The 14,119-nt window shown below is 43.8% G+C and overlaps 2 long non-coding RNA genes across 2 annotated transcripts; one reads left to right on the top strand and one right to left on the bottom strand.

The window, feature by feature from the left end:
* Positions 1-8,752: 8,752 nt before the first annotated feature.
* On the bottom strand, positions 8,753-9,695 carry LOC123333927. The gene is made up of 2 exons (XR_006551521.1): positions 9,333-9,695; positions 8,753-9,097 (listed from the first exon to the last, which is right to left on the bottom strand). It is a non-coding gene; the product is annotated as an uncharacterized LOC123333927 (long non-coding RNA).
* A 288-nt stretch (positions 9,696-9,983) lies between these two features.
* On the top strand, positions 9,984-12,200 carry LOC123333928. The gene is made up of 2 exons (XR_006551522.1): positions 9,984-10,375; positions 11,847-12,200. It is a non-coding gene; the product is annotated as an uncharacterized LOC123333928 (long non-coding RNA).
* Positions 12,201-14,119: the final 1,919 nt, after the last annotated feature.

The following is a 14,119-nucleotide window of genomic DNA, read 5'->3' on the forward strand; positions in this document are numbered from 1 at the left end:
GAGTCAGCTCTTTGCATTGCTGCTGCTGCTGCTGCTGCCAAGTCGTGTCCGACTCTGTGCGACCCCATAGACGGCAGCCCACCAGGCTCCCCCGTCCCTGGGATTCTCCAGGCAAGAACACTGGAGTGGGTTGCCATTTCCTTCTCCAATGCATGAAAGTGAAAAGTGAAAGGGAAGTTGCCCAGTCGTGTCCAACTCTTCACGACCCCATGGACTGCAGCCCATTCGGCTCCTCCATCCATGGGATTTACTAGGCAAGAGTACTGGAGTGGGGTGCCATCGCCTTCTCTGTCTTTGCATTAGGTGGCCAAAGTATTGGAACTTCAGCCTCAGCATCAGTGCCTCCAATGAATATTCAGAATTGATTTCCTTTAGGATTGACTAGTTTGAGCCCCTTGCAGTCCAAGGGACTCTCAAGAGTCTTCTCCAACACCACAGTTCAAAAGCATCAGTTCTTCAGTGCTCAGCCTTCTTTATTGTCCAGCTCTCACATCTCTCACATGGCTACTGGAAAAACCATAGCTTTGACTATATGGATCTTTTTCTTGGCAAAGTAATGTCTCTGCTTTTTAATACCCTGTCTAGAGGAAGGAAAGCTTCCCATTATTACCATAAGGACTGTTTAACGTGGATAGCCAAGCACAACATAGAAAACAATAAATCAACCTTGCATAAATATTGTGGGAGTGACTATCAAAAAGTAAAATAATAATATAGGAAACGTGATGGTTAACTTTATGTGTCAACTTGTTTGGGCCACAGGGTGTCTGAATATTTGGTCAAACGTTATTCTGGGTGTTTCTGGATGAGACTAACTTGGGTTGGTGGACTGGACAAAGCAGATTGTCCTCCCTGATGTTGGAAGTGTCATCTAGTCTGTTAAGAGCCTGAGTAGGACAAAACGTGGAGGAAGGGGGAATTCTTTCCCTCTGCCTGACTGTCTTAGAGTTGGGACACTGACCTCACCCTACTGTCAGACTTGGACCAGAACTAGAACTTACAGCATCACCTCTCCCGGCCTTAGACGTTCAGACTCAGACTAGAACTATACCATCATCTCTCCTGGTACACACACACATATGTACACATATCTCGTTGATCCTGTTTCTCTGGAAAACCCTGACTAATCAGAAATATCATTTAGAATCCAGAAGCACATTAAGAAAATAGCACACGTCTGTAACTAATCTTTACATGGTTCAATTTTTTAAAACCTAGTAAAGTAGATTAATATCATTAATGTAATATTATAGAATGTCATGAATAATAGATCAAAAGAGGAAGAAAATTGTTATTTTCTGTGTAGATTCTGAAAAGGCGTTTGATAAAATTCAATGTTAATTTCTGATTTTAGAAAACTTCTTGATAAAATAGAAAAGGATGGATACTTCCTTAATTAATAAGATCATGTATGCATGTGTGCTAAGTCGCTTCCATCATGTCCAACTATTTGCGACCCTATGGAGTGTAGCCCGTCAGGCTTCTCTGTCCATAGGATTCTCCAGGCAAAAATGCTGGAGTGGGCTGCCATGCCCTCCTCCAGGGGATATTCCTGACCTGGGGATTGAAACGGTGCCTCTTAGGTCTCCTGCATTGGCAGGCGTGTTCTGTACCACTAGTACCACCTGGGAAGCCCAGGACCATGTATAACAAGGCAAAATCCATCAGCATGTGTGACGGTTAGCAGTTTAAAGCGTCCCCCAAAAATTCATGAGCTAGAAAAAGATGTCCCCTCTCACCTGTCTTGTTTAACATTACTCTGCAGATATTAACTGTTATAATTTTACAAGAAATGAGGAACATAAATATTGGAAAGAGACAAAAGTATTGTTATTCATATATGGTATTATGTGTTTGAAAAGCAAGATAAAATAGAATACTTATTATAAATAAGATATATTGGTAAGATAACTGGGTGCAAAATTAAAGCATAAAAAAAACAATAACTTTCCTATACATGAACAATGAGTTATAAAAGATCCTTAAAGGAAAAATCCCATCTATGGAAATAGCAAAAAAGATAAAATACAGAAGATAAAATATCTAGCAACACATTAAATAAGAAAAATTCATGATACACATGAAAAAAATTTTAATGCTACTGGACTTCTAAAACAGAACAGGAATAAATGGAAAGAGATCCTTTGTAGGAAGACAGTAAATATAAGTCAGTTTTCCCTATATTATTATGTAATTTAGAATGCTTCTAATAAAAATAAAACCACAGTTCCTAGGAGTGTATATTAATTAGTATAGGATAATTGCTTCAAGGAAAAAACCCTGAGTATATAATGGTTAGAAAATGATGGATACTTATTTCTAGCTTACATAAAGCCCAAAATAGATGTTCCTGATTGGTGGGCATCTACGTGTGTGTCTTTCAATCAGACTTCTTTAATCTTTGGCTCTACTATTTTCAACACATGGTTTCCAAGGCAATTGTGTGCATCTGCCTGAAGCTGGCAGAGGAATATGAATGATTAAGCATGGGAAGTTTTTATGAGCCAGTCAGAGAATTAATACACATCACTTCTACTTGAATTCCATTGGCTGGAACTCTATCACATGATCACATTTAATTACAAGAAGAGCTATGCTATGTAGTCTGAGTGCTCAGAAAATGGAAGTGAGTGTAAAGCACTCCTTGTCATGGGAAAATTGAGATTCTAAAGCTCATGTGAAAAACATTCATGAGGAACATTACAAACAGCTTTATGCAAAATTTGACAACTTACATGCAATAGATAATATCCCTAAGAATGTGACTCTAGAAAAACTGACAAAAGAAGTAATAGAAAACTTAAGCATCCCCATATCTATTTTAAAAATGGAATTTGTAATAAGAATCCCTCCCACATGGATAACTCCAGGCCCAGATGGGCTTCATTAATAAGTTTTATTGAAAATTTAAGGAAGAAATAATACCAATTCTACCCAAGTTCTTTCAGGAAATAGGGCTTTTAAAAATCAGCAATGAATATTTAATTTTATTATATATGGAGTAGAAAAACTTCTGCTTCATTGACTATGCTAAAGCCTTTGACTGTGTAGATTACAACAAACTGTGGGAAATTTTTAAAGAGATGGGAGAAATATGTGTGCAGGTCTAGAAGCAACAGTTAGAACTGGACATGGAACAACGGACTAGTTCCAAATCGGGAAAGGAGTGTGACAAGGCTATATATTGTCACCCTACTTATTTAACTTACATGTAGAATACGTCATAGAAAATGCCAGGCTGGATGAATCACAAGCTAGAGTCAAGATTGCTGAGAAAAATATCAATAACCTCAGATATACAGATAAAACCACCTTAATGGCAGAAAACAAAGAGGAACTAAAGAGCCTCTTGATGCTGGTGAAAGAAAAGAGTGAAAAAGCTGGCTTAAAACTCAACACTGAAAAAACTAAGATCACAGCATCTGGCCCCATTACTTCATAGCAAATAGATGGGGAAAAATGGAAACAGTGACAGAGTTTATTTTCTTGGGCTCCAAAATCAGAGGATAGTGACTGCAGTCATGAGATTAAAAGATGCTTGCCCCTTGGAAGAAAAGCTATGACGAACCTAGAAAGCATATTAAAGAGCAGAGACAAAGGTCCACTTTGCTGACAAAGGTCCATATAGTCAAAGCTATGGTTTTTCCAGTAGTCATGTACAGATGTGAGAGTTACCATAAAGGGGACCATAAAGACAATCAAGCACTGAAGAATTGCTGCTTTCGAACTGTGATGCTGGAGAAGACTCTTGAGAGTCTCTTGGGCTACAAGGAGATCAAACCAGTCAATCTTAAAGGAAATCAATCCTGAATATTCATTGGAATGACTGATGCTGAAGCTGAAGTTCCAATACTTTGGCCCCCTGATGCAAAGAACCAAATCGTTGGAAAAGACCCTGATGCTGGGAAAAATTGAAGGCAAGAGAAGGGGGCAACAGAGGATGAGATGGCTGGACAGCATCATTGACTCAATGGACATGAGTTTGAGCAATGGACATGAGCAAACTCCAGGAGATAGTGATGGACAGGGAAGCCTGGCATGTTGCAGTCCATGGGGTCGCAAAGATTGGATATGACTGAGTGACTGAACAACATCTATGGAGAAAATAATATGAGCACTTCCAACTTGATATGATTTCAGTTTTCTTAAATTTAGTAAGCTTGCTTTGTGGCTCAGCATGTGATCTATCCTGGAGAATATTCCATGGGCACTTGAAGAAAATGTATATTCTGCTGCTTGGGATGGTAGGGATGAAGGTTGACTGGAAAGGAGCATGAGGGAATCTCTGGAATGATGGAAATGTTCTGTCTTACCTTGAATGGTAGTTATACATTGTACACAATTGCCAAAATTTAGTGAACGGAACACATTTGACCTGGGCATTTTATTATACATAAATGATATCACACAAAAACACAGAAAGAATAGCTGGGAGGATGATAAGAGAAATAATCCAGGATTAGACACAAACACATATGAGTTTTAAATTGATAAGGTATTGTTTCAAGTGAATGAGTAAAAATTGATTATTTAATAAGTGATAATGAGGTAATTTGAAAAAAGTGGGTTGGAATCACATGCTACTGTTTACATCAACATTAATTTTGTGTGGATCAAAGATTTAAAAGTAAATGAAACCATGAAAGTATTGAAACAAACATGGATAATTCTTTTGTAGTTCTGAGTTTGGGAAAGGGCAAGATTTTTCCAAATTGATTCAAACCCAGAGGCCACAGAGGAAAATATGAATATAACCACTAAAATTTGATGTGTCCGACTTGAAAAAATACCACAAGTAAAATTTCAGGTTGCGCTAGTGGTAAAGAACCCACCTGCCAATGCTGGAGACATAAGAGATATGGGCTCGATCTTTGGGTCGGGAAGATTTCCTAGAAGAGGGCATGACAATTCACTTCAGTACTCTTTGCCTTGAGAATTCCATGGACAGAGGAGTTTGGCAGGCTATAGTCCATAGCATCACAAAGAAAAAAGTTGGACATGACTGAAGCGAATTAGCACACACACACACATATATATGAGTACATATATATATACATATATATGAGAGGCCACATGTCAATTTTTTAAAAGATCAATAATGTAAAATGGCCACATGACATGAACAAATGGTTCATAGAAAGTGTATACAAATGGTTTCTGAAAGGAGGAAAAGATGTCCATGCTCAGTTATAGTAAGAGAAATGCCAACAAAAACTGGATCAAAGTTACCACTTCCCCCAGTAGATGGCTGAGACCAAAATTTTAGATAATATGCTGTTTTGGTGAGAGTGTAGGGCAGCAAGTTCTCTCATGCATCGTTGACTGGAGTAAAAATTCTTACAATTCTTGAGAAGATAATCTAGAGATATCTATCAAATATAAAACTGCATATGCCCTGTGACCCAGGCATTCAACTTCTAGGAATTAATTCAACAGATGCACTTCCACATGTCCAGAAAGATGAATGACGGAGATATCCAGGGCAGCCTTGTTTGCAGTGGCAAATAATGGCCATCAAGAGGAGGCTGGTTAAATAAATGACCATGTCTGGATGTAATGGCATTTCATGACACTGCTTGAAGTAGATTAATGTGGTCTTTAGAACATAGACTCTGGACCCAGAATGTCTGAGTCCTAATCCCAGCTCTGCCACTACTGGCTGTGGGACTGACTTTGGGCCAGTTACCTAACTTAACCTCTCTGTGCCTCAGTTTTCCAACCTCTAAAATGGGATGAGTATCAGTAATAATAATGTCACCCACCTTAAACTGCTGTGCTGAGGAGTAAATGAGTAAAATTGGTCTTATGGTATTTAGACCAGGGAGTGAAGTGAAGTGAAAGTCGCTCAGTCATGTCTGACTCTTTGTGACCCCAGGGACTACACAGTCCATGGAATTCTCCAGGCCAAAATACTGGAATGGGTACCCTTTCCCTTCTCCAGGGGATCTTCCCATCCCAGCGATTGAACCCAGGTCTCCCACATTGCAGGCAGATTCTTTACCTGCTGAGCCACCAGGGAAGCCCAGGGAGTGGCACATGGTAAGTCCCACGTATGGATAGACTATATTTATTATAGTCTATCTGAACAACCTGTATTAATATATTAAGTACAAAAAACCAAGATGCAGTTCTAGTAATATAAAATCAGGGTGTGGAAGGAGTTGAATGTATTTATGCCTGCATATGCATAAAATGGGGCTTCCCTAGTAGCTGAAATGTTAAAGAATCTGCCTGCAATGAAGGAGACCCAAGTTCAATGCCTGGAGCAGGAAGATCCCCTGGAGAAGGGAATGGCAACCTACTCCAGTATTCTTGCCTGGAGAATTCCATGGACAGAGGAGCCTGGCAGGTTACAGTCCATGGGGTCACAAAGAGTCAGAGACTAACACACACACACGCACGCATAAAATATCTCTAGAAGGCACTAGAAACTAGAAATCTCATCTGGGGAGTGATTGGGGTGGAAGACCGTTCTCAATGAATAACCTGTATATTTTTAAATATATTTTTTACTGAATATATGTATAATATATTCCAATTTTTTATTTTTTCTTTTATTATTATTATTATTTTTTACTTTACAATATTGATTGGTTTTGCCATACATCAACATCCAATTCTTTAAATAAAAGTTCATATTTTGGAAAAAAATCTCTTATATAATGGAACTGTGTCCTTATTGTGGTGGTGGTTACACAAACCTATACATGTGTTTAAAATTCATAGAACTGTACATAAAAGTAAATTTTTCTGTATGGTAATTAAAAAATAAAAAAATTGAAAAAAGAGTGTCCTTTTGGCTCCAATGCGTAATTACAGACCAAGCCTGGTCCTCCAGGAGGTCAATGAGGAGCTGATTGCGTTTAAAGGGAAAAGAAATTCTTAGAACCTGGGAAAGGAGCACCACGGAGGGGACAGGGAGGAGAGAATTCAGAAGTGTAGAGGAAAAAGGCTTATGCTCCATTCTTTTATGAACCACACCCCAACTTTGTACACCCTATTTGCCAGGCGCTGTGCACTCTCTTCTCACAACAATCCTAGAAGATAATGGTTATTTTCTGTCATCTCAATTTTCCAGATGAAGTTAAATTGACTTGCCCAAGATATAAGTAGAAGAACCTTTGAACCAGGCCTGACTCCAAAACTGGTTCTTTTTGAAACTGTACTTCTTGGATGGGATTCAGACCCAACCAAAACTCAGACTGGGGCTTGAACCCACAATTCCTTACTTGGGAGGGGACTCAAACTCACTTTTAATTGAAACTGCTCACCTGGTGTCAAAACTTACTGAAGCCCAGGTTCTCTTGCCTTGTTGCAGAAAGAATTCCACGTGAGGCAAAGCAATAGGTAAAGCATGAGTTTATTACCATAGGCTGCTTGTGAGAGATACAAGCAGGCCAGCAAGGGAGCACAGTTCCAAGAGCAAAGGGGGTTACATTTTTATAATCGAAGAAAAATGGGGAATGGAGAAGACCACCTTCTTCCTCATGTTTGGGCAGATGTCAAGGCTTATGTCAATTCCTCCTTTAACCCTACATGGTCCAACTGGGACTGTCATGGTGCTATTTAAATCATATGTATATTAGAAAAAGGATTGTAATACTTACTAAAACATGGTCATTCATCTCAGGTTTTGGTATAATATCCTCTTTTCCCTGTTTTTTTTTTTGTGTGTGTGGTTTTTTCTTTTTTTACATATTTATTTATTTGGCTGTGTCAGGCTTTAGTTGCAGCATGCAAGATCTTTGTTGCATCACGTGGGGTCGTTCATTTAGACGCACGGATTCTCTAGCTGTGTCACACGAGCTCCAGAGCGTCCAGGCTCAGTAGTTGTGGTGCTGGGCTTAGTTGTTCTGTGGCATGTGAGATTTTAGTTCCTCAACCATAAAAGATAATGGTTTGAACCATTATCCCTTGCATTGCAAGGCAGAGTCTTAACTTCTGGACCACCGGAGAAGTCCCTCCCCTAGTTTTTTTAAATCTTTCACCTATATTCCTGTCTTGGTTACATGCAGAAATGTTACTCTTCAAGGAGTAGCACTCCTTGTTACTCTTTAAGTGGGAGGTTACATAGCAAAATCTAACCTACCTCCTTTCATGAGGTATATCTGGGGAGTGGCAGGAGTTCAGTGCGGCTGGAGCCTAGTGGGCTGTGACTTCATGTAACAAGCTTCTGATCCTGTATCTATTGTCTGTGTTTTAACTACCAGGTTTTGTGGCTTGACTGTGCCTGGCACTTGATGTACCTGGTCTTACTTCAAGGTGGTATAGATTGCTGCTAGGTTACTAGATTCTTTTCTTGAGGGGTCATTAGCTTACAACAGTCTCTAAAACTCCCTTAAAATTCCTTTTCTGTCTTTAATCCCCTAGTGGGATTTCTAAACCAACTATTTAATTATCCTACTCTATCCTTATCATTTTTAGCACAAAAGACTCCCTTTCTCTAGTAAACTAGATCTAGGGAAGTCTGGGACGGCTTCAGAGAAGAGGTGACATTTGAACTGGGGCCTTGAAGTTTATCTAGGGTTCTACCCTGTACAATTCCAAGTGCTGCCATTCACAAGGTAATCTCTGTGACTGGCTCCCCTGCATGTGCAGGGCAACTCTGAAATCTTTACAGAGAAATGGAGAGGGTGCCCTTGTTAGTTTTCGCTAACAAATGGCTTCCCAAATTCAACCTCCCAAATTCATGCTCTATTGGTTTCAAACAGTAAGCATTTACAGGTCAGCTGGCGAGCTCTTCTGAACTCAGGTGGGCTTATTCCTGCACCTGAATCAGCTGGTGAGTCAACTGTAGGGTGATCAACCGTCCTGGTTTGCCTGGAACTGCCCCAGTTATAGCACTGAAAGACCTACATCCCTGGTGACCCCTCAATCCTGGGCAAACTGAAGCAGTGGGTCACCCTAGTTGACTGGGGCTGTCAGGTCTAGGCGGGCCTGGGTGAGGGTGGATGGGGCCTCTCTGCAGTTCCTTCATCCTCCAGTGGGTCAGCCCAGGCTGTCCTCATGGCAGCAGTGGCAGGGGTCCAAGAGAGTGGACATGTTTGTCCTCTTGAGGCCGAGGCTCAGAACCAGCCCACTGTCGTTCTGCCACATCCTATTGATCAAAGCAAGTCATAAGACCAGGGGTAGAAAAAGAACCTCTCCCTTTTTATGGGAGATGAACATTGCAAGGGGCATCGATATGGGAACAAGGTGGAAAACTGGGGCCCGTTTCATAATCAACTTGTATTGACTGAGGTGAAGCAATAAGCCCAGCTGACCTGTAAATGCTTAGTTTTTTAAAACTACTCTACTGAATTCGGGAGGTTACATAGCAAAATCTAACCTACCTCCTTTCACGAGGTATATCTGGGGAGTGGCAGGAGTTCAGAGTGGCTGGAGCATAGTGGGCTGTGAGAAGATGGGAGAGTGATAATAATGGCCGAGTCTGCGTGTTTTCTCATTTCCTAGACTGGCAGACGAGTACAATTGGAAACAGACTGTGATTCCTTTATGAGAAAGACCAGGGCCCAGGTAGGGCAGGCACACACCCAAAGTCACACAGCATGGATAGGGACTGTAGGGCTTTTCCTGCTGGGCCAAGAGAAGTTATGGGAGGAGGGGGGTCTTTTGCAGTCTCCTACTTAAGACCAAGAAGCCACTTGGGTGTTCATAAAAGAATATGGATGACTTGATGGAGATGGAGGGTGTTGAAATCAAACCTCCCCTGGCACTCACACTTCTGCAGAACTGTGATTATTTATTCTTTGAATTTGAATAATTGGTGTTTCCCCCCCCCCCCCTCCAAATATTCCCTGAGGCTCACTCTGTATCATTAGTAGCAAATGGATTTGCAGGTGTGTAATTAGGCTGGAAAATTACAGACAGCCGGAAGCCTTGACCATGATTCTCCCACCTCCTGGGGAGGCCCCCGGGCCAGGAAATCAAGCCAGATCCTGGGAAAGGGCCTTCTTGCTAATGAACTGGCCAACCAGGCCCCTGTAAATCCACTGACCCATCACTAACTTACTGTGTGACTCTGCTCTCTGGGCCTTAGGCTCCTGGTCTATAATCAGGAGGGGACAAGGGGAGAAGCCGCATGGTGGGATTTAGATGGCAAGCAGGCCTGACAGTGGCAGAGCCATCCATGAACTGAGCTGAGGACATTACAGGCCCTGGAGTGGCTGTGAGGAGCTAGATGGCTGGGGATGGCAGAGGCTTTGTCCTCTCTTGGAAAGGGCAGATGATATTCTTTTTTGACCAACAAGCTTACCGTGTGCCCAACTGCACAAAGTCTACACAGACTCACTTCAGCTTCTCCGCATTCCCAGAGGGGGCGTTTGCTACTCCGATGGACAAATGGACAGGGGACGTGACTGTCCAGTATCACTCGGTAGGTGTAAACCCAGGCAGTTTGGCTCGGCTTCCCGGCTCATTCCACAAACCTGCTGAATGTCTGCAGCCACCCTCTCACGTCCACCTGCCCAGCATGGAGTCAGGTGCTCCACTGGCCTACAGACACACCCTGTGCCTTGCCCTCGGTTCCACCAACTGTGTCACCTGAGCCCCCTCACCTCTGGCTTCCATGCTTCAGTCCATGGCAAGCAACAGCAGGAGGCTGGAGGGTGGAGGTGAGAGAGACTGGGGACTTGTTACCACCCCCTCCCTGCCGGGCCGGGTTGTATCCTCCATTAGTCAGGTGGCACTCTCCCCGGAGCCTCCGCCCTCAGGGGCCTGGGCAGGGCTGTCTGCACAGCTCTGCAGGCACTGACTGCTCCCACTATTGTAGGTTCAGGGTGTTTCATCACCCCCAAATCCATCATTAAACACTTCCATCAGGATTCTGAGAGGGACCCTGGCGGAGACCCCTCTAGAAGGCTGCTCCTGCCCCAAAGAGCTCTGTGTTGTATCACCAATAATTCCTCCTCTTCCCTCTCCCTGCCCCCCAAGACCTTATCCTGTGGACACGGTTGATCAGGGTTGGAAGGAAAGCAGGATGATCAAACTGGTTCCCAGCAAAGACGAGTTTTCCACGCATTGGTCCCTGCAAATCTCCAGAGCCAGTACTTAATATTTCCCTTTAATCAACTCTTTTCTGTCCAAACTTTTAAAAAATTGAATCTGAGTTTTTGAAATAAATTTTTAATTTTAGAACAGTTTTAGATTTACAGGGATATTGTGAAGAATATTATAAGTTCAGAGATCGACTGACTCTCAAACTTATTTTAAAAGGAAATATTTTCATTATTCCTGCAAGTGAAATCAGCATGATTTGCCTCAAGTAGACTTTAATCTTAAAAATGAACACTGAAAACTAAACAATGTTGTTACATTTTTAAAATTAAAATAAAAAATTAACAGCCCAATAGAAGTATTAATAAATCTGGTTGATTTATATAATGCATTTTGCATGCAGAATTGGCTAGGATGTGTGTGTGTGTGTGTGTGTGTGTGTAGGCAAAAGAGGAGGCAGTATATGAAGCTCTCCCCAGGGCCATCACCAGGCAGTTTTCCATCAAGAGTGCCCTGCCAAGAGTCCTCCAAGGAATGAGCCAGCATAGTACAGCCAGTGTTGATGGAGTGCTGCCTCTGGTGGGGCAGCGTTTTGATATCTTACATCTACTAAGTTGTCAGAGCCTCAGGACCACCTGATGAGGTAGTAGGTACTGTTACCATCTCAGTCTTTAGATGGAGACACTGAGGCAGGTCAAGGAACCGGTTCAAGGCCGCAGGACAGAGCCACACGGAGGCCGTCTGGCACCAAGCCTACACTTGGCTGTGCTCTGTTACTGGGCTTGGCTGTGCGTCGCTGTTCCCTGTTACCGACAGCAGAGGAAACATACTCTTTTCTCATCCCGCTGCAGGCTCGCTGGACCAGGACAGCAGCACCAGCCTCATCTCTGTTCTCCTCCTCCTGTCTGTTCTCGGCTCTGCATCCAAGTGCTCTCAAATCCACCAAGCTCTGTCCTGCCCTTGCTCAGCGCCCTCCAGGGATGTCCCCCACTCTTCAGTTTTATTCTCCCCCACACCAACTTTGTATTCTGAAATTCCTCTATAAGAGGCAAAAGACTAGAAAATGAACACCCTATGTCCTTTTCCAAGATTTAACGATGGCTAACATTCTCCATCTCGGAGAAGGGAATGGCACCCCACTCCAGTACTCTTGCCCGGAAAATCCCATGGACCGAGGAGCCTGGTGGGCCGCAGTCCATGGGGTCGCTAAGAGTCGGACACAACTGAGTGACTTCACTTTCACTTTTCACTTTGATGCATTGGAGAAGGAAATGGCAACCCACTCCAGTGTTCTTGCCTGGAGAATCCCAAGGACGGGGGAGCCTGGTGGGCTGCCGTCTATGGGGTTGCACAGAGTCGGACACGACTGAAGCGACTTAGCAGGAGCAGCAACATTCTCCATCTACCTCTGTGTGTTCTATTTTGAATTGAAACCAAACCTTTTCTCATGTGTCCCTGGCAATAACACCATGCTTGACGTACTCATTATTTTTTCTAAATATATTATAAAATAAATATATTACTGTGGAAAAAAAGGTATTTGGCCATGTACCTCCTAAAATCACCTTGTGCCTCCCTTCTGACGTGAGTGCCACACAGTGGGGAATCTCCATGGGCCCCCACGTTGTTTGCAGCAAGGATGTGACCTGGACTCGCTAGCCCACTCTGGTGGCAGGGCTGGGAGCTGTGTGGGGAGAGTCCCTGGGGTCTGGGTGGGGAAGGCAGGGGCATCTTGGGGATTTTCCACCTAGCCTGGGAAGGGAGGGAAGACAGTACAGACAAGGCTTCGCACTGGCCCGCACTGGCTGTTCCCTATACTCTTCCTGTGTATTTGGAGGCACCTTCCCTCCCTTTAAGTGGATGACTGCTCAGATGTCTCTCTCAGAGGGCCCTTGCTGACCACTCAGCTACATGGTCGCCACCTCGCTCACCCCACTTAATTTCTCCCCACACCATGATATTGTTTTCTACACTAGTCTGTCGACTCCACAAGGGCAAGGACACAGCCCTCTTCACTCAGCACTGCAGCCCTGTGCCTGGCACAGAGCCTGACACTAGCATGTTGTGAGTAAACGATTGTTGAATGAGCAGGTGAACGATGAATCAGTGGCCTGGGGTTCGGATTCAGAGGCTAGGCCTGGTGCTCTCACTAGGACCAACCCAGCCTCTACTTGCATGCCCTCTGTGATGGGGATCTCAGTCCCTACATTTCTGAAAGGTAACCGTATTCTCAGAGTTTCTTTCAAGACTTTGCACACTGGTATGATTTGTTATGTTGTCTCCCAAACTGGGACTTATGTTTCTTTCAAGCAGTAGTGTAACTCCCCTAGGAAATGAGAGGGAGTTTGTGCCTGCCAGGGACTTGGGGGGCAAGGCCCCTCTGCTTTCTCCTGACCCCCATTGTGCCTATTTCTGAGTTAGATCCCAGTTTCACTTCAGCCTCTGGGGCTCCATGGAGTCTCCATTCTCCACCCCCATTCCCTACTGATGGAGCGATGGGAACATTGTCCTCTCGCCTGGGAGGCCTTGTTGACAAAATCCTGAACTGGATGAGGCAGTGGAAAGGGCTCCAGCTGGGACCCAGCAGGCCTGGGTTCTCTGCCACAGACTCACTGTGGAACTCTGCTGAACCTTACCTTCCATACCTGTAAAATGGAGATAGGGAGCTTGTTCTGAGCCCAAGGATAAGAAACTATCCCAGGTCAGATTTCCAGTCCCCAGGGTCCTTCTGCAAATAACTACGAACCAGCTCATCGCCAGAGGCCCTGGGCACAGATTAGCAGTAGAGAAACACCACAGGGCCCATTTTACCTAAGCACAGGCAGAACTGTAGCAGAAGAACCAGGCGAGGGGCCCCAGCAGCGGCCTCATTCTGAGCTGTCAGTGTGACGCATGAGACAAATTAAGTTCATAAAGAAAGTCAGAGAGGGCTGGGGCATCGTGGCCACAAACTGTGCTTCTTGGCCACCTTGGCCGAGGAGCTGGCAAGGCTGCCCTTTGGAAGGCCCAGCCCAGTATCTGCCATGTCCACCTGCCCTCCCCACAGGGCACACAGAGCCTGAGCACCAGAGCTTTGCTCAGGTCATGCTCCTACCTGACATGCTCTCCCTGACTGGCTCAGCCC

Source organism: Bubalus bubalis, chromosome 6 (genome assembly GCF_019923935.1).
Source record: "Bubalus bubalis isolate 160015118507 breed Murrah chromosome 6, NDDB_SH_1, whole genome shotgun sequence".
Lineage (NCBI taxonomy): Eukaryota > Metazoa > Chordata > Mammalia > Artiodactyla > Bovidae > Bubalus > Bubalus bubalis.